General features: G+C 47.5%; 7 non-coding genes and 4 pseudogenes across 7 annotated transcripts; all 11 read right to left on the bottom strand.

Annotated features, from left to right (window-relative positions):
- Positions 1-1,361: 1,361 nt before the first annotated feature.
- Positions 1,362-1,504, bottom strand: LOC138773674 (U2 spliceosomal RNA; annotated as a pseudogene).
- A 962-nt stretch (positions 1,505-2,466) lies between these two features.
- On the bottom strand, positions 2,467-2,657 carry LOC138773283 (U2 spliceosomal RNA). Its single transcript, XR_011359991.1, has one exon. It is a non-coding gene; the product is annotated as a U2 spliceosomal RNA (small nuclear RNA).
- A 958-nt stretch (positions 2,658-3,615) lies between these two features.
- Positions 3,616-3,806, bottom strand: LOC138773282 (U2 spliceosomal RNA). Its single transcript, XR_011359990.1, has one exon. It is a non-coding gene; the product is annotated as a U2 spliceosomal RNA (small nuclear RNA).
- Positions 3,807-4,760: 954 nt separating this feature from the next.
- Positions 4,761-4,951, bottom strand: LOC138773281 (U2 spliceosomal RNA). The gene has a single exon (XR_011359989.1). It is a non-coding gene; the product is annotated as a U2 spliceosomal RNA (small nuclear RNA).
- Positions 4,952-5,901: 950 nt separating this feature from the next.
- Positions 5,902-6,122, bottom strand: LOC138773583 (U2 spliceosomal RNA; annotated as a pseudogene).
- A 6,184-nt stretch (positions 6,123-12,306) lies between these two features.
- LOC138773280 (U2 spliceosomal RNA) lies at positions 12,307-12,497 on the bottom strand. The gene has a single exon (XR_011359988.1). It is a non-coding gene; the product is annotated as a U2 spliceosomal RNA (small nuclear RNA).
- A 958-nt stretch (positions 12,498-13,455) lies between these two features.
- On the bottom strand, positions 13,456-13,686 carry LOC138773620 (U2 spliceosomal RNA; annotated as a pseudogene).
- Positions 13,687-15,192: 1,506 nt separating this feature from the next.
- On the bottom strand, positions 15,193-15,297 carry LOC138773168 (U2 spliceosomal RNA; annotated as a pseudogene).
- A 954-nt stretch (positions 15,298-16,251) lies between these two features.
- LOC138773279 (U2 spliceosomal RNA) lies at positions 16,252-16,442 on the bottom strand. Its single transcript, XR_011359987.1, has one exon. It is a non-coding gene; the product is annotated as a U2 spliceosomal RNA (small nuclear RNA).
- A 958-nt stretch (positions 16,443-17,400) lies between these two features.
- On the bottom strand, positions 17,401-17,591 carry LOC138773278 (U2 spliceosomal RNA). Its single transcript, XR_011359986.1, has one exon. It is a non-coding gene; the product is annotated as a U2 spliceosomal RNA (small nuclear RNA).
- A 970-nt stretch (positions 17,592-18,561) lies between these two features.
- Positions 18,562-18,752, bottom strand: LOC138773277 (U2 spliceosomal RNA). Its single transcript, XR_011359985.1, has one exon. It is a non-coding gene; the product is annotated as a U2 spliceosomal RNA (small nuclear RNA).
- Between the last annotated feature and the right edge of the window lie 915 nt (positions 18,753-19,667).

Here is a 19,667-nt window from a genome sequence, read left to right as displayed (position 1 = left end):
GACCCACTGAGGCAATGGGATAGGGGAGGGATTCCTCAGTGGGGGTGGGCGGGGAGGGAGAGGGGGGAGGGGGGGAAGGAGGGGAGGGGGAAGGGGTAGGGAGGGCGGGGGTGGGGGGAGGGTTAGGGGCCGTCGTCCTCTTACCCTCCTTCTTCTTCTTCTCCTTCTCCTTGGGCTTCTGCGCTGCTTGGGCTACGGCCGGCTGCTGGCTGGTCGGAGCTTTGGCAACCACGGATGCCCACGTTCTCTTCTCCCTCTGGGGGCAGGCCCTGTAGCTGTGGTCCGCATGGCCGCAGAGGTTGCAGGTTTTTGCCTTCGGACAGTCCTTGGTCCCATGCCCCGGCACTCGGCAGACTCTACAGGAATCTTCGCTGCAGTCCTTCGCCTGATGACCCTTCTTGCTGCATCTCCTGCAGATCTGCGGCATATCCGGGTAATAGATGAAGCCTGGAGCGTCACCCAAAGAGAAAGCCTGAGGCAGGTGCTGGAAACCGTCGTCCGATGACTCATCCCTGTTGAGCCTCACGACCACCGACCACTTGCCAGTCCAGAATCCAAGGCTGCTCAGGATCTTGGAGGGTTCCTTGACCACTGTGCAGTACCTTGCGAGGAATGTGGCGATGTCCTTGCCTGGGATGTACGGGTTAAGGATTGAAACCGTCACCCGCCTCTCCTCCCTTTGGATTAAGCAGTTGCTTACAAAGCGAGAGAAAGGGGATTCGGGCCTCGCTGCCTTTACCGCCTCCCAGTACCTCCTGCAGGTGTTGAAGGAGGCAAATGTCACATAGAAGATCCCAGTAAAGAAGAAAATGCTGAGGGTTTCAGCCTTGGAGAAACCCTGGTCCAGGACCATCTTCTTAGCGAACACATCCTCAGACATGTCCGGCTCTCTACCATCCACCTTCTTCAGTCGCATGGCCACCGTAGTGCGCATCCAGGGCCGCAGTGTAGGGACGCCTGGATCCGCAGCCTTGCTGGTCGTCGGCTGAGCTGGGGCGGCAGAGGAAGAGGCATCCACGACCCGGGCCTCCTGGCTCTTCCTCGCTTCCTTCTGCTGGGTCTTCTTCATCTCCGCTGCTGGTGCTGAAGAGGCCATCGCTTCTCCCGGTCGAGCTCTTTCCTGGTGGGCGGAGCTATGCAGATTCTCGTCGAAGGGGGCGGAGAGATGCAAATCCTCGTCGCCGGCTTCTTCGGGGTTCAGCGTCGTCCTTCTCGGGGTTCCGGGGCGTCTTCGTCGATCGTTCGTCGGCAGGCGGGATCGAAGTGGTTCTCCGGTCAAACCGTCGGGCACAGGACAATCGAGCAGCAGGCCGAGAGGAAGGTTCACTCTCGTTCCTGGGGAATAGCCCTACACCCAATAGCTGCAGTGAGCTTAAGACGAATTAAATCGCCGATGCCCAAAGGCCGAGTGCAGGGGGTACCCCAGGACCTGAGCCGTCAAGTCAAGGCAGTTCAGTAAGACAAGATACTACACTTGATCTTAGCCAAAAGGCCGAGAAGCGATGGCCACAACGGTTTCCCGAAAACTCCCCTTCTCGGACACCACGTCCTTCTTGTTAAGGCGAAGCCAGACATACATACCCTATTATGCGCTCCACCCTCTCAGATGGCGGACCGGACGTGCTTTCACACTGCATCTCCTATTGCCTAGCACTGCCTCTGTCTTCCTTTCTGCTCTCAAATCTGAATAGCTCCACCCCCCAATCACACTGCGTCTGCTTCCACCTGATGGATGGCAGACATACACGTCTCTGTCTCTGTCTCCGTCTCTGTCTGGCATACATGACATGCAGCTAGCTCTTTGGCTGGCTGTCTCTGTAGCTGGCTGGCTGTCTCTGTGGCTGGCTGCCTAGCTGGCTAGCTTATTATTAGTACCTACCTACCTACCTACCTACCTATCTATCTATCTATCTATCTATCTATCTATCTATCTATCTATCTATCTAATCTATCCTATCTATCCTATCTATTCTATCTAATGTATCTAATCTATCTATCAAAGAACATGGAGGGTGAATTCTCCCAGCTGGAGCCGTAGGCAGGCAGCATCAGCAGGATACATCGGCCGGCCACCAGGAAATCAAATCCAAAGGAAACGGTTTAATAAACTGCACCTACCTTTCCACCTACCTGCTCGGTCGCTTGACCGGCTGCAACTGAGCTGCTTGTTGTGCTGGCAGCTGTGTATAGCAGCAAAGCCTTGATGACATCACGTCCCGCGATGACATCACCAGCACTGGCCCGGCAGCCAAGTTGTAAACAACTCTGCCAGTTGGTTGCCATGGCAACAGAGGCCAGCAAGTCTTGGACAAACAAACTTTTCGTAGCCACACTCGGGCTAATTTTTCGGGGTCGGTCCACCTGCGCACAACACACTCGAGGGATGTTTCTTGCAAAACAGTAGTTTCAGGTGCAGCCGGCTTGTTTCCTTCTTCATTCTTTTGCTCTGTTTTTTGCAAACTCATTAGGGGGTGCACTGAACCTGGAGGCACTGCAATACCAGGTCAATGCCTGGAGAGGACAGAGCAAGCTCTTTTTCCATCTCCCTGTTCTAAAAATCCATTTAATATATGGTCCCCAGATAGGGGACGTATCAGATATTAAACTGATAAGAACAGATACTACACTTGATCTTAGCCAAAAGGCCGAGAAGCGATGGCCACAACGGTTTCCCGAAAACTCCCCTTCTCGGACACCACGTCCTTCTTGTTAAGGCGAAGCCAGACATACATACCCTATTATGCGCTCCACCCTCTCAGATGGCGGACCGGACGTGCTTTCACACTGCATCTCCTATTGCCTAGCACTGCCTCTGTCTTCCTTTCTGCTCTCAAATCTGAATAGCTCCACCCCCCAATCACACTGCGTCTGCTTCCACCTGATGGATGGCAGACATACACGTCTCTGTCTCTGTCTCCGTCTCTGTCTGGCATACATGACATGCAGCTAGCTCTTTGGCTGGCTGTCTCTGTAGCTGGCTGGCTGTCTCTGTGGCTGGCTGCCTAGCTGGCTAGCTTATTATTAGTACCTACCTACCTACCTACCTACCTATCTATCTATCTATCTATCTATCTATCTATCTATCTATCTATCTAATCTATCCTATCTATCCTATCTATTCTATCTAATGTATCTAATCTATCTATCAAAGAACATGGAGGGTGAATTCTCCCAGCTGGAGCCGTAGGCAGGCAGCATCAGCAGGATACATCGGCCGGCCACCAGGAAATCAAATCCAAAGGAAACGGTTTAATAAACTGCACCTACCTTTCCACCTACCTGCTCGGTCGCTTGACCGGCTGCAACTGAGCTGCTTGTTGTGCTGGCAGCTGTGTATAGCAGCAAAGCCTTGATGACATCACGTCCCGCGATGACATCACCAGCACTGGCCCGGCAGCCAAGTTGTAAACAACTCTGCCAGTTGGTTGCCATGGCAACAGAGGCCAGCAAGTCTTGGACAAACAAACTTTTCGTAGCCACACTCGGGCTAATTTTTCGGGGTCGGTCCACCTGCGCACAACACACTCGAGGGATGTTTCTTGCAAAACAGTAGTTTCAGGTGCAGCCGGCTTGTTTCCTTCTTCATTCTTTTGCTCTGTTTTTTGCAAACTCATTAGGGGGTGCACTGAACCTGGAGGCACTGCAATACCAGGTCAATGCCTGGAGAGGACAGAGCAAGCTCTTTTTCCATCTCCCTGTTCTAAAAATCCATTTAATATATGGTCCCCAGATAGGGGACGTATCAGATATTAAACTGATAAGAACAGATACTACACTTGATCTTAGCCAAAAGGCCGAGAAGCGATGGCCACAACGGTTTCCCGAAAACTCCCCTTCTCGGACACCACGTCCTTCTTGTTAAGGCGAAGCCAGACATACATACCCTATTATGCGCTCCACCCTCTCAGATGGCGGACCGGACGTGCTTTCACACTGCATCTCCTATTGCCTAGCACTGCCTCTGTCTTCCTTTCTGCTCTCAAATCTGAATAGCTCCACCCCCCAATCACACTGCGTCTGCTTCCACCTGATGGATGGCAGACATACACGTCTCTGTCTCTGTCTCCGTCTCTGTCTGGCATACATGACATGCAGCTAGCTCTTTGGCTGGCTGTCTCTGTAGCTGGCTGGCTGTCTCTGTGGCTGGCTGCCTAGCTGGCTAGCTTATTATTAGTACCTACCTACCTACCTACCTATCTATCTATCTATCTATCTATCTATCTATCTATCTATCTATCTAATCTATCCTATCTATCCTATCTATTCTATCTAATGTATCTAATCTATCTATCAAAGAACATGGAGGGTGAATTCTCCCAGCTGGAGCCGTAGGCAGGCAGCATCAGCAGGATACATCGGCCGGCCACCAGGAAATCAAATCCAAAGGAAACGGTTTAATAAACTGCACCTACCTTTCCACCTACCTGCTCGGTCGCTTGACCGGCTGCAACTGAGCTGCTTGTTGTGCTGGCAGCTGTGTATAGCAGCAAAGCCTTGATGACATCACGTCCCGCGATGACATCACCAGCACTGGCCCGGCAGCCAAGTTGTAAACAACTCTGCCAGTTGGTTGCCATGGCAACAGAGGCCAGCAAGTCTTGGACAAACAAACTTTTCGTAGCCACACTCGGGCTAATTTTTCGGGGTCGGTCCACCTGCGCACAACACACTCGAGGGATGTTTCTTGCAAAACAGTAGTTTCAGGTGCAGCCGGCTTGTTTCCTTCTTCATTCTTTTGCTCTGTTTTTTGCAAACTCATTAGGGGGTGCACTGAACCTGGAGGCACTGCAATACCAGGTCAATGCCTGGAGAGGACAGAGCAAGCTCTTTTTCCATCTCCCTGTTCTAAAAATCCATTTAATATATGGTCCCCAGATAGGGGACGTATCAGATATTAAACTGATAAGAACAGATACTACACTTGATCTTAGCCAAAAGGCCGAGAAGCGATGGCCACAACGGTTTCCCGAAAACTCCCCTTCTCGGACACCACGTCCTTCTTGTTAAGGCGAAGCCAGACATACATACCCTATTATGCGCTCCACCCTCTCAGATGGCGGACCGGACGTGCTTTCACACTGCATCTCCTATTGCCTAGCACTGCCTCTGTCTTCCTTTCTGCTCTCAAATCTGAATAGCTCCACCCCCCAATCACACTGCGTCTGCTTCCACCTGATGGATGGCAGACATACACGTCTCTGTCTCTGTCTCCGTCTCTGTCTGGCATACATGACATGCAGCTAGCTCTTTGGCTGGCTGTCTCTGTAGCTGGCTGGCTGTCTCTGTGGCTGGCTGCCTAGCTGGCTAGCTTATTATTAGTACCTACCTACCTACCTATCTATCTATCTATCTATCTATCTATCTATCTATCTATCTATCTAATCTATCCTATCTATCCTATCTATTCTATCTAATGTATCTAATCTATCTATCAAAGAACATGGAGGGTGAATTCTCCCAGCTGGAGCCGTAGGCAGGCAGCATCAGCAGGATACATCGGCCGGCCACCAGGAAATCAAATCCAAAGGAAACGGTTTAATAAACTGCACCTACCTTTCCACCTACCTGCTCGGTCGCTTGACCGGCTGCAACTGAGCTGCTTGTTGTGCTGGCAGCTGTGTATAGCAGCAAAGCCTTGATGACATCACGTCCCGCGATGACATCACCAGCACTGGCCCGGCAGCCAAGTTGTAAACAACTCTGCCAGTTGGTTGCCATGGCAACAGAGGCCAGCAAGTCTTGGACAAACAAACTTTTCGTAGCCACACTCGGGCTAATTTTTCGGGGTCGGTCCACCTGCGCACAACACACTCGAGGGATGTTTCTTGCAAAACAGTAGTTTCAGGTGCAGCCGGCTTGTTTCCTTCTTCATTCTTTTGCTCTGTTTTTTGCAAACTCATTAGGGGGTGCACTGAACCTGGAGGCACTGCAATACCAGGTCAATGCCTGGAGAGGACAGAGCAAGCTCTTTTTCCATCTCCCTGTTCTAAAAATCCATTTAATATATGGTCCCCAGATAGGGGACGTATCAGATATTAAACTGATAAGAACAGATTTTTTTTTTTTTTTAAGTTGGCTACCCCTTAAGATGGGGGCCTTCTTTATTTAGGTCAACAAGATATTACAAAACAAAATATTTTACAAGGATAAAAAAGCATAAATACAATTTTCTCAATAAAATACAATTTTTCCAATAAAATACATTGTTTTGCATAAAATCACATCATTCACGTTAAAAGGGACTTGGTGGACTTATATAATAGCGCTCCATTCACTTAAAAACCATTTTCTCGCTAAAACAGGGAAATGTTTTCTGTCCAGTAAAAAATAGTAATACATTTCATTAAAACAGATGGCTAAAATGTCCTTCACAGATAAAATCTCATGTTTATATAATAAAATGTTCCTGGCCTTCCACAGAGCTGCCTTCACACAGTTTATAGTCTTCCATGCCATGATTTCTTGAGTCCTTGTTGGGCATTCCAAGCAACCATAAAAGACAGCAGCGTGATTCAGTTCTTTTATTTCAGTAATTCTTTTTATCAGAGGGGATATTTTAGTCCATACGTGTTGCGTGTAAAAACAAGTCCAAAACAGATGGTGCACGGTCTCTGCTTCCTGGCAGCCTCCCCTCGGACAGATCGCTGAGTTGGTTAAACCTCTTCGGTGCTGGAATGCCCGGCATGGAAGACACTCGTGGATGCAGCTCCAGGCCAGGTCCTTCTGTGGATTAAAAATATAATTAGCATTGGCCATTTCCCATATTTTCTTACATTTTTCTTCATTAAAATTTTTAATAGGAGCAATAAAACCACTTTCCTTTACAGTTTTTAAAATCTTCTTACTATTTGACAAGTTTTGAGCGCTTTTCCCTTTAAAACCATAAAAACTAACTGTTGTCTCTAAAACCTTATAATGTTTGGGTAGATTAAAAGCGTATGGGGAAGTTAAAATGGTGGAAAACCACCCGTTTCTCCTCATAAAATACCCAGTGTTAAAACGAACAAAATAAGACCAGTAGTTTTCTTTGGACAGGGAGTTAAGACACATACTAAAAAACTTGATTAAAAGGAAGGCTTTAAAATCAGGAAAGTCCTTACCACCCATCTTCTTTGGTTTACTTACAATCTCTCTTTTTAATTTTTCCATCCTAGAGCTCCATAAAAAAGTAAAACAGGCTTTGGTTATTTTTTTAAGAACAACTTCTGGAGGGGGAAACACCATACTTAAATATAATAAAATAGGTAAAATCACCATCTTGGTAATTAAAACCCTCCCCTCCATTGTCAGTTTTCTCATGTTCCACATACATAGCTTCTGGTTTACTTTTTGTGCCACCAAGTCCCAACTACTAAAACCATTGTTTGACTCATTAAAGGAGACACCTAAAATCTGTACAGATTCGGACACCGGAACAGGAATGTCAATTAAAACCATTCCATTTATGTTTAAAATACTGCTTTTGTTAAAATTGACTTTAAAACCGGAGGCACAAGAAAAATACTGGATCTGTTTCAAGGTTTTTTGAAGCGATGGGGCGTCCCTGCAAAGCACCGTGACATCGTCCATGTACCCCACTGCCTTAGCCTCGAGCCCCCCCCCTCCCGGCAGGGGGACTCCGTGTATCTGTTTGTCCTTTCGTATGGCACACATTAGAGGCTCTAGGGCACAAATAAAAAGCAGTGGGGACAAGGGACACCCCTGCTTCACTCCGGATTTTAAAAAAATGTTCCGTGTCTTAAAACCATTTACTAAAACTTTACTTGTACAGTCTTGATAAAATGCTTTAAGAGACAATAAAAAACCCTCGGGTATACCCATTTTCTCTAAAACCCTAAAAAGATAAAAATGCGATACCCTGTCGAATGCCTTCTCAAAGTCTATCGATAAAACGGCAAGTTGTCCTTTCCTTGACTGGGTATCGCTTATCACATCCTTAATAAGGTTGAGATTGTCCCAGATGCTTCTCCCGGGTACCCCACAGACCTGATTGGAATGCACTATCTTGTCGATCATGGCCTTCAGACGGTTTGCACATAATTTGGCCATGATCTTATAATCACAATTCAGAAGGGTGATTGGTCTCCAATTCCTCAGACTCGACCTGTCTCCCTTCTTGAAGAGGAGGGAGACATCACCCTTCTTCCACGACCCCGGGAGAGCTTTGGACTTAAAAACTTCTGTTAAAAGATTAAAAAGGTCATCCTTTAAAATCCCATAAAAAGTCACATAAAATTCTATGGGTATACCGTCGGGGCCAGGTACCTTACCTGTCTTAAAACTTTTAACCGTCTCTAAAACCTCCTGCTCCGTGATATCCTGTAATAAAAAAGACTGGGAGACAGGGTCTAAAACATTGGTGATCTCCTTCAATGAGTCATTTAAAAAACATTCATCAATGTTTTTTGTATTAAAAAGATCCGCATAAAAGTCATACACTTTTTTTAAAATCCCCTGTACATCGTTTTCACCATCAATGTTATCAATTAAAACTTTCTTTTCCGTGATTTTCTTAAAAAAGTACCTGGAGCAGGTCTCGTTCTCTTCTAGGTGTTTTATTTTTGAACGGAATATTAACTCTTTCCCTTTCTGCTCCAGGCACTGAGAGATCTCTTTTCTTATGTCAATAATTTCTTTTTCTACTTCAATACCGTGATCTCTAAATTTGTACAGGGTTTGCAGACGAGTATTTAAAAGGTTAAAAAAGGCACGTTTCTCCTTAGCTTTCGAAATCCCAACCTTTATAAAAAAATCTTTTATGTTTAATTTCATTTTTTCCCACCAGGCACTGATGGGAATGTTGGGATTTCTTACTCGCCTGCAATCCTTATAAAAAGTGATAAAATCAGATAAAACCTGCGGATCTTCTAAAAGGGACACGTTTAATTTCCAGGCATTCTTACCAGTTCTCCTGTTAAAATCGCTTTTCGCTTTAAAAAACAATAGTTTGTGATCTGAAAAGATATTCGTAAAAAGATCACATTTAAAAGGCAGTACTTGATAAGAGCAGAAAATAAAATCAATTCTAGATTTACAGTTAGCGTTACCCCATGTAACGCCGGCTTCCTCTGGTACATTCGTATTACATTTCTTAAAAACATCAGTGAGTTTAAAATCTAAAACAATATTTTTAAGCATAGAAGACGTCTTATCATAGTTTCTACTCACTGATGTTGAAAGCCGGCGTTCCCCCTTTAAAATACAGTTAAAATCACCTGCTAAAACAAGAGGGTCAGAATCATTAATAAAAAGAGGTAAAACTTCTAGCATCCTAGCTCTTTCGTTTTTATCCGGAGAACCATAAAAATTTAAAAACTGCCATTTAATACCATTGATAAAAGCTTTTACAAGTAAAATTCTGCCTGGTAAAATTTCATTAAAAGTATCAATTAAAACGTTCCCTTTAAAAAGTATGGCGACCCCTGCTGATCTGGATTCGTTAGATCCAGACCAGATTGACGGACCGTGCACCCAGTCGTCTTCATATTTCTTATACGTCAAGCAATGCGGGATGCTGCACTCCTGCAGGAAGAAGACGGAAGCAGCAAAAACCGTCAAGTAATTAAAAAGGGCAACCCTTCTCACCTTCGACTGTACGCTCCTTACATTAAGGGAGAGACCGGACAACTCAGCCATTGGAGAGAGTAAAAGATGACAATCCTGTGGCTGAACTTACAACTCTCCGGCTACCCCAGAGACCCCACTCGAACTCTCATATCCCCCCACATCCGACTCAACTGTACACATGGAGGATGCCGGGGATGAACTTCCATCGCTCAAGTGACCCCCCGATAGCACAGTAGGGACCAGAGTGTCACCCCAAACTGAACACACAGGCAGTACCGCTTGCTGGGCTCCCGACTCAATCCCTTCCACCATTCCCTCTGCAGAGGTAGGATGTTCGCTCAGAATGGTTTCTGGGATCTCAGAGATGGTGACCCCTGAAACCCCCTCCTGGCAGAGAGGGGGCGGGGTACCCCGGGAAGGGGCCTTTGGAGGAGCGTCACGTGGTTTCCCCACTGCCATGAGTACTTCCATCGGCTCCTCCTGCACCACCTCCGAGTAGAGCCGGGACCCGGAGCCCTTTCGCCTCTTTACTGCGGCCTCGCCCCCGGGGTCCTCGCACTCTGGCACAGCCTCTACCGCAGGCTGTTGGGCCAGAGAGCCGGCGCCAGTCGGCACACCTTCCCCCCCAGTCTCCTGGGGAGGGGCCTCCTTCCGGCCACCAGCTCTCCTTTTCCCCATCCTCTGTGCTTTTGGGTCTTCTGATGGTCTCTCAAGGGGGGTCACGGATACGTCCATCCCATCTCCTTTTTCCAGCTCTTGTGGGGGGACACTCTGGGTCTCCGGTTGCCTAGGCTGGTGTCCCGGTCTGGGTTTGGGTTGCCCTGGCTGCTCCGTCTTTCTCGGTCTGTGGGGACAATTTACGTATATGTGACCGAGATTGTGGCAAAAGTTGCACCTAGCACCCTGACGGCATTCTTGTGTCTCATGTTCGGTGCTGCCACATTTCTTACATGTGCTGTCACAATTTTCTCTTGTGTGCCCATATTTGTGACATGCCCTGCAGAAGTCAGGCATTCCCGCAAAGTAGAGGTCGCCACACATGTTATTTAATTTAAAACGTGCTGGTGGTAATTTCACTCCCCCTACGAAGTTGGGGTCATTAATGCACGTAACTAAAAACCGCCATTTTGAGGTCCAAATGCCAAACTCGTTCATAATCTTCCCCTGACACTTCACGCTTTTAAAGTAGGCTGCCAGGAAGGCTTCCACGTCTTTTAGACTAGCGAAAGGGGAATACATCTTAATCACCACGAGTTTGGTAATGTCGAGGACGTGCTCAATGATCCGGACCCCCTCAAGCTTCGGATGTTCCTTCTCGGGAATACTTAAAACAAAGTCACGAAAAATTCCCGTTTCAGTAAATGATACGTCGTAAATCCTCCGCTTGGGGTAATCCTGGATCGCCAAAATCTCTCGTTTCTGGATGTTAAAAACACCCATGAGCACGTCCTCTACCACGAATTTGAGACCTCGAGTATCTGCCGTATCGCCTGTGAGAATGACACGCACAGTATTCTTTATCCGGGCATAGGCCGGTACTGAACCAGGATCCGCATCCATGGTTCAAAAATTGCTCCGCTCCGCTCCGCTCCGCTCCGTTCCGCCCTCCCTTGATCCGAAGATCGCAGGAGGCGATCGCAACCCGTTGTCTGGGGACTAAGCCGCCTGCCTATAGCAGCAAGGAGACAATCCTCCAAGGCCGACAGGACGGGTACCCCAGACACCTTCTGACCAGATCTCCTGTAGAAACTACACTTGATCTTAGCCAAAAGGCCGAGAAGCGATGGCCACAACGGTTTCCCGAAAACTCCCCTTCTCGGACACCACGTCCTTCTTGTTAAGGCGAAGCCAGACATACATACCCTATTATGCGCTCCACCCTCTCAGATGGCGGACCGGACGTGCTTTCACACTGCATCTCCTATTGCCTAGCACTGCCTCTGTCTTCCTTTCTGCTCTCAAATCTGAATAGCTCCACCCCCCAATCACACTGCGTCTGCTTCCACCTGATGGATGGCAGACATACACGTCTCTGTCTCTGTCTCCGTCTCTGTCTGGCATACATGACATGCAGCTAGCTCTTTGGCTGGCTGTCTCTGTAGCTGGCTGGCTGTCTCTGTGGCTGGCTGCCTAGCTGGCTAGCTTATTATTAGTACCTACCTACCTACCTACCTACCTATCTATCTATCTATCTATCTATCTATCTATCTATCTATCTAATCTATCCTATCTATCCTATCTATTCTATCTAATGTATCTAATCTATCTATCAAAGAACATGGAGGGTGAATTCTCCCAGCTGGAGCCGTAGGCAGGCAGCATCAGCAGGATACATCGGCCGGCCACCAGGAAATCAAATCCAAAGGAAACGGTTTAATAAACTGCACCTACCTTTCCACCTACCTGCTCGGTCGCTTGACCGGCTGCAACTGAGCTGCTTGTTGTGCTGGCAGCTGTGTATAGCAGCAAAGCCTTGATGACATCACGTCCCGCGATGACATCACCAGCACTGGCCCGGCAGCCAAGTTGTAAACAACTCTGCCAGTTGGTTGCCATGGCAACAGAGGCCAGCAAGTCTTGGACAAACAAACTTTTCGTAGCCACACTCGGGCTAATTTTTCGGGGTCGGTCCACCTGCGCACAACACACTCGAGGGATGTTTCTTGCAAAACAGTAGTTTCAGGTGCAGCCGGCTTGTTTCCTTCTTCATTCTTTTGCTCTGTTTTTTGCAAACTCATTAGGGGGTGCACTGAACCTGGAGGCACTGCAATACCAGGTCAATGCCTGGAGAGGACAGAGCAAGCTCTTTTTCCATCTCCCTGTTCTAAAAATCCATTTAATATATGGTCCCCAGATAGGGGACGTATCAGATATTAAACTGATAAGAACAGATACTACACTTGATCTTAGCCAAAAGGCCGAGAAGCGATGGCCACAACGGTTTCCCGAAAACTCCCCTTCTCGGACACCACGTCCTTCTTGTTAAGGCGAAGCCAGACATACATACCCTATTATGCGCTCCACCCTCTCAGATGGCGGACCGGACGTGCTTTCACACTGCATCTCCTATTGCCTAGCACTGCCTCTGTCTTCCTTTCTGCTCTCAAATCTGAATAGCTCCACCCCCCAATCACACTGCGTCTGCTTCCACCTGATGGATGGCAGACATACACGTCTCTGTCTCTGTCTCCGTCTCTGTCTGGCATACATGACATGCAGCTAGCTCTTTGGCTGGCTGTCTCTGTAGCTGGCTGGCTGTCTCTGTGGCTGGCTGCCTAGCTGGCTAGCTTATTATTAGTACCTACCTACCTACCTACCTACCTACCTATCTATCTATCTATCTATCTATCTATCTATCTATCTATCTAATCTATCCTATCTATCCTATCTATTCTATCTAATGTATCTAATCTATCTATCAAAGAACATGGAGGGTGAATTCTCCCAGCTGGAGCCGTAGGCAGGCAGCATCAGCAGGATACATCGGCCGGCCACCAGGAAATCAAATCCAAAGGAAACGGTTTAATAAACTGCACCTACCTTTCCACCTACCTGCTCGGTCGCTTGACCGGCTGCAACTGAGCTGCTTGTTGTGCTGGCAGCTGTGTATAGCAGCAAAGCCTTGATGACATCACGTCCCGCGATGACATCACCAGCACTGGCCCGGCAGCCAAGTTGTAAACAACTCTGCCAGTTGGTTGCCATGGCAACAGAGGCCAGCAAGTCTTGGACAAACAAACTTTTCGTAGCCACACTCGGGCTAATTTTTCGGGGTCGGTCCACCTGCGCACAACACACTCGAGGGATGTTTCTTGCAAAACAGTAGTTTCAGGTGCAGCCGGCTTGTTTCCTTCTTCATTCTTTTGCTCTGTTTTTTGCAAACTCATTAGGGGGTGCACTGAACCTGGAGGCACTGCAATACCAGGTCAATGCCTGGAGAGGACAGAGCAAGCTCTTTTTCCATCTCCCTGTTCTAAAAATCCATTTAATATATGGTCCCCAGATAGGGGACGTATCAGATATTAAACTGATAAGAACAGATTTTTTTTTTTTTTTTTTTTTTTTTTTTTTTTTTTTTTATTTTTTTTTTTAAAACCATTCAGAATGGTTAAAAACGATATAAACAGAAAACTGCTCATACCTTCTTTAATACTCCAACCAACTCATCATCATGGTCATTCCACACAAAAGTCAACAAAACTATAAATCTATAACAACGTGCACTAACAAAAACATGTCTATAATAAATAAAGAAAAGATAAACTTACTTTCATAGTCTCAGACTCTCATACCTCCTTTAAAGGCAAAGAAGGACATTAAATGTAACACAATCCTTGTTCTTGATCCAGACTCTATTATACTTTTAACAATATCCGGGGGCACCTTATAGGTTTCGAAAAACCTATCCCCCTGCTTCTCCCAATGCGAAGCCACTTTGTTATATAACTTATCCAATGGAAATTTCCTATCTATAGAGTCTATATGATCCCAGGATTCCTGTGAAATTAGCCCATAGTCTCTCCGTTCCTCTTCTGTAGGAGACCTTCCCAACTTTTTCCTCAGCTCTACCTCTCCGGGCATGCTTCCAAAATCTCTTGGGACCTTCTCCCTTACTTTTGGTATTCTTCTAACAGAAATATCCATTTCCTCCTCCTGTTGGGGGGACTTACCTCCACTTGCACCCTCCGTCTCTTTCTTACTTTTCTTCCCTTGCGGGGAATCACCAGTGCTTCCAGTGGCTTCCAGCCTGTCTTCTTTTTCTCTCACACCTTTCTTTTTAGTAGGACAAGCCGCGTATAAATGTTCTACGCTTCCACATAGGTGGCATGTTTTCTTCTGATCACATGACTCAGCAGAATGTCCTTCTCCTTGGCACTTGGGACAAAAGGAGACTGTGCAGTGATCCTTTACATGACCATATTGTTTACAATTTCTGCAAAAACTCTCCATTCCCGAGAAAAACAAGTCCCCATTAACAGACCCAATCTTGAATCTTGCTGGAGGAACACATAGTATATCGTTTCCCAATACTTTGAACTTTACTAGGAATCTCCACTTCATAGTCCATAAACCAAAGCGATTCAGGACCTTACCCTTTGCAGCGACTTCTTCGCAATACTTCATCAGAAAAGCCGAAATTTCTTCTTCCAACACATAAGGGCTATACATCCTTATTGTTATCAGTCTTTCTCTCCTCGGAAAATGAGAGGCAATGTCAATTCCATTCAAAATAACATCATTCCTAACACTCTCCATCTTACCCAGAAGATAACTGTGATCCTCTTCCGAACTCAACACCAAATCGTAGATCCCTCGCCTCGGGAATTCCAAGCATGCCAAGATTTGGCTCCGTTCCAGACCCAGCAATCTGAAGAAAACCTCCTCCACCAAAAAGTCCAGGCCCAACTCCTTTTTCCTAGGGTCCTTCAACGTAAATCGTATTCCATTTCTGATTCTTGCGTAAGCTGGAACTTCTTCTGGCATCGTTCCATCTTCGTTGGTCGCTTCCATCTTCCAAGAAAACTCCAATGAACAAAACAACCCACGATGCACCTCCCCTGCGGATGCAGGTAGGTGTGATCGCTTCCCGTTGCCTGGGGACTAAGCCGCCTGCCAATAGCAGCAAGGAGGTAAACCTCCAAGGCCGACAGGTCGGGTACCCCAGGCACCTTCTGACCAGATCTCCTGTAGATACTACACTTGATCTTAGCCAAAAGGCCGAGAAGCGATGGCCACAACGGTTTCCCGAAAACTCCCCTTCTCGGACACCACGTCCTTCTTGTTAAGGCGAAGCCAGACATACATACCCTATTATGCGCTCCACCCTCTCAGATGGCGGACCGGACGTGCTTTCACACTGCATCTCCTATTGCCTAGCACTGCCTCTGTCTTCCTTTCTGCTCTCAAATCTGAATAGCTCCACCCCCCAATCACACTGCGTCTGCTTCCACCTGATGGATGGCAGACATACACGTCTCTGTCTCTGTCTCCGTCTCTGTCTGGCATACATGACATGCAGCTAGCTCTTTGGCTGGCTGTCTCTGTAGCTGGCTGGCTGTCTCTGTGGCTGGCTGCCTAGCTGGCTAGCTTATTATTAGTACCTACCTACCTACCTACCTATCTATCTATCTATCTATCTATCTATCTATCTATCTATCTATCTAATCTATCCTATCTATCCTATCTATTCTATCTAATGTATCTAATCTATCTATCAAAGAACATGGAGGGTGAATTCTCCCAGCTGGAGCCGTAGGCAGGCAGCATCAGCAGGATACATCGGCCGGCCACCAGGAAATCAAATCCAAAGGAAACGGTTTAATAAACTGCACCTACCTTTCCACCTACCTGCTCGGTCGCTTGACCGGCTGCAACTGAGCTGCTTGTTGTGCTGGCAGCTGTGTATAGCAGCAAAGCCTTGATGACATCACGTCCCGCGATGACATCACCAGCACTGGCCCGGCAGCCAAGTTGTAAACAACTCTGCCAGTTGGTTGCCATGGCAACAGAGGCCAGCAAGTCTTGGACAAACAAACTTTTCGTAGCCACACTCGGGCTAATTTTTCGGGGTCGGTCCACCTGCGCACAACACACTCGAGGGATGTTTCTTGCAAAACAGTAGTTTCAGGTGCAGCCGGCTTGTTTCCTTCTTCATTCTTTTGCTCTGTTTTTTGCAAACTCATTAGGGGGTGCACTGAACCTGGAGGCACTGCAATACCAGGTCAATGCCTGGAGAGGACAGAGCAAGCTCTTTTTCCATCTCCCTGTTCTAAAAATCCATTTAATATATGGTCCCCAGATAGGGGACGTATCAGATATTAAACTGATAAGAACAGATACTACACTTGATCTTAGCCAAAAGGCCGAGAAGCGATGGCCACAACGGTTTCCCGAAAACTCCCCTTCTCGGACACCACGTCCTTCTTGTTAAGGCGAAGCCAGACATACATACCCTATTATGCGCTCCACCCTCTCAGATGGCGGACCGGACGTGCTTTCACACTGCATCTCCTATTGCCTAGCACTGCCTCTGTCTTCCTTTCTGCTCTCAAATCTGAATAGCTCCACCCCCCAATCACACTGCGTCTGCTTCCACCTGATGGATGGCAGACATACACGTCTCTGTCTCTGTCTCCGTCTCTGTCTGGCATACATGACATGCAGCTAGCTCTTTGGCTGGCTGTCTCTGTAGCTGGCTGGCTGTCTCTGTGGCTGGCTGCCTAGCTGGCTAGCTTATTATTAGTACCTACCTACCTACCTACCTATCTATCTATCTATCTATCTATCTATCTATCTATCTATCTATCTATCTAATCTATCCTATCTATCCTATCTATTCTATCTAATGTATCTAATCTATCTATCAAAGAACATGGAGGGTGAATTCTCCCAGCTGGAGCCGTAGGCAGGCAGCATCAGCAGGATACATCGGCCGGCCACCAGGAAATCAAATCCAAAGGAAACGGTTTAATAAACTGCACCTACCTTTCCACCTACCTGCTCGGTCGCTTGACCGGCTGCAACTGAGCTGCTTGTTGTGCTGGCAGCTGTGTATAGCAGCAAAGCCTTGATGACATCACGTCCCGCGATGACATCACCAGCACTGGCCCGGCAGCCAAGTTGTAAACAACTCTGCCAGTTGGTTGCCATGGCAACAGAGGCCAGCAAGTCTTGGACAAACAAACTTTTCGTAGCCACACTCGGGCTAATTTTTCGGGGTCGGTCCACCTGCGCACAACACACTCGAGGGATGTTTCTTGCAAAACAGTAGTTTCAGGTGCAGCCGGCTTGTTTCCTTCTTCATTCTTTTGCTCTGTTTTTTGCAAACTCATTAGGGGGTGCACTGAACCTGGAGGCACTGCAATACCAGGTCAATGCCTGGAGAGGACAGAGCAAGCTCTTTTTCCATCTCCCTGTTCTAAAAATCCATTTAATATATGGTCCCCAGATAGGGGACGTATCAGATATTAAACTGATAAGAACAGATACTACACTTGATCTTAGCCAAAAGGCCGAGAAGCGATGGCCACAACGGTTTCCCGAAAACTCCCCTTCTCGGACACCACGTCCTTCTTGTTAAGGCGAAGCCAGACATACATACCCTATTATGCGCTCCACCCTCTCAGATGGCGGACCGGACGTGCTTTCACACTGCATCTCCTATTGCCTAGCACTGCCTCTGTCTTCCTTTCTGCTCTCAAATCTGAATAGCTCCACCCCCCAATCACACTGCGTCTGCTTCCACCTGATGGATGGCAGACATACACGTCTCTGTCTCTGTCTCCGTCTCTGTCTGGCATACATGACATGCAGCTAGCTCTTTGGCTGGCTGTCTCTGTAGCTGGCTGGCTGTCTCTGTGGCTGGCTGCCTAGCTGGCTAGCTTATTATTAGTACCTACCTACCTACCTATCTATCTATCTATCTATCTATCTATCTATCTATCTATCTATCTATCTATCTATCTATCTATCTAATCTATCCTATCTATCCTATCTATTCTATCTAATGTATCTAATCTATCTATCAAAGAACATGGAGGGTGAATTCTCCCAGCTGGAGCCGTAGGCAGGCAGCATCAGCAGGATACATCGGCCGGCCACCAGGAAATCAAATCCAAAGGAAACGGTTTAATAAACTGCACCTACCTTTCCACCTACCTGCTCGGTCGCTTGACCGGCTGCAACTGAGCTGCTTGTTGTGCTGGCAGCTGTGTATAGCAGCAAAGCCTTGATGACATCACGTCCCGCGATGACATCACCAGCACTGGCCCGGCAGCCAAGTTGTAAACAACTCTGCCAGTTGGTTGCCATGGCAACAGAGGCCAGCAAGTCTTGGACAAACAAACTTTTCGTAGCCACACTCGGGCTAATTTTTCGGGGTCGGTCCACCTGCGCACAACACACTCGAGGGATGTTTCTTGCAAAACAGTAGTTTCAGGTGCAGCCGGCTTGTTTCCTTCTTCATTCTTTTGCTCTGTTTTTTGCAAACTCATTAGGGGGTGCACTGAACCTGGAGGCACTGCAATACCAGGTCAATGCCTGGAGAGGACAGAGCAAGCTCTTTTTCCATCTCCCTGTTCTAAAAATCCATTTAATATATGGTCCCCAGATAGGGGACGTATCAGATATTAAACTGATAAGAACAGATACTACACTTGATCTTAGCCAAAAGGCCGAGAAGCGATGGCCACAACGGTTTCCCGAAAACTCCCCTTCTCGGACACCACGTCCTTCTTGTTAAGGCGAAGCCAGACATACATACCCTATTATGCGCTCCACCCTCTCAGATGGCGGACCGGACGTGCTTTCACACTGCATCTCCTATTGCCTAGCACTGCCTCTGTCTTCCTTTCTGCTCTCAAATCTGAATAGCTCCACCCCCCAATCACACTGCGTCTGCTTCCACCTGATGGATGGCAGACATACACGTCTCTGTCTCTGTCTCCGTCTCTGTCTGGCATACATGACATGCAGCTAGCTCTTTGGCTGGCTGTCTCTGTAGCTGGCTGGCTGTCTCTGTGGCTGGCTGCCTAGCTGGCTAGCTTATTATTAGTACCTACCTACCTACCTACCTATCTATCTATCTATCTATCTATCTAATCTATCCTATCTATCCTATCTATTCTATCTAATGTATCTAATCTATCTATCAAAGAACATGGAGGGTGAATTCTCCCAGCTGGAGCCGTAGGCAGGCAGCATCAGCAGGATACATCGGCCGGCCACCAGGAAATCAAATCCAAAGGAAACGGTTTAATAAACTGCACCTACCTTTCCACCTACCTGCTCGGTCGCTTGACCGGCTGCAACTGAGCTGCTTGTTGTGCTGGCAGCTGTGTATAGCAGCAAAGCCTTGATGACATCACGTCCCGCGATGACATCACCAGCACTGGCCCGGCAGCCAAGTTGTAAACAACTCTGCCAGTTGGTTGCCATGGCAACAGAGGCCAGCAAGTCTTGGACAAACAAACTTTTCGTAGCCACACTCGGGCTAATTTTTCGGGGTCGGTCCACCTGCGCACAACACACTCGAGGGATGTTTCTTGCAAAACAGTAGTTTCAGGTGCAGCCGGCTTGTTTCCTTCTTCATTCTTTTGCTC

Source organism: Dendropsophus ebraccatus, chromosome 14 (assembly GCF_027789765.1).
Source record: "Dendropsophus ebraccatus isolate aDenEbr1 chromosome 14, aDenEbr1.pat, whole genome shotgun sequence".
NCBI lineage: Eukaryota > Metazoa > Chordata > Amphibia > Anura > Hylidae > Dendropsophus > Dendropsophus ebraccatus.
This window is presented reverse-complemented; position numbering and strand designations above follow the sequence as displayed.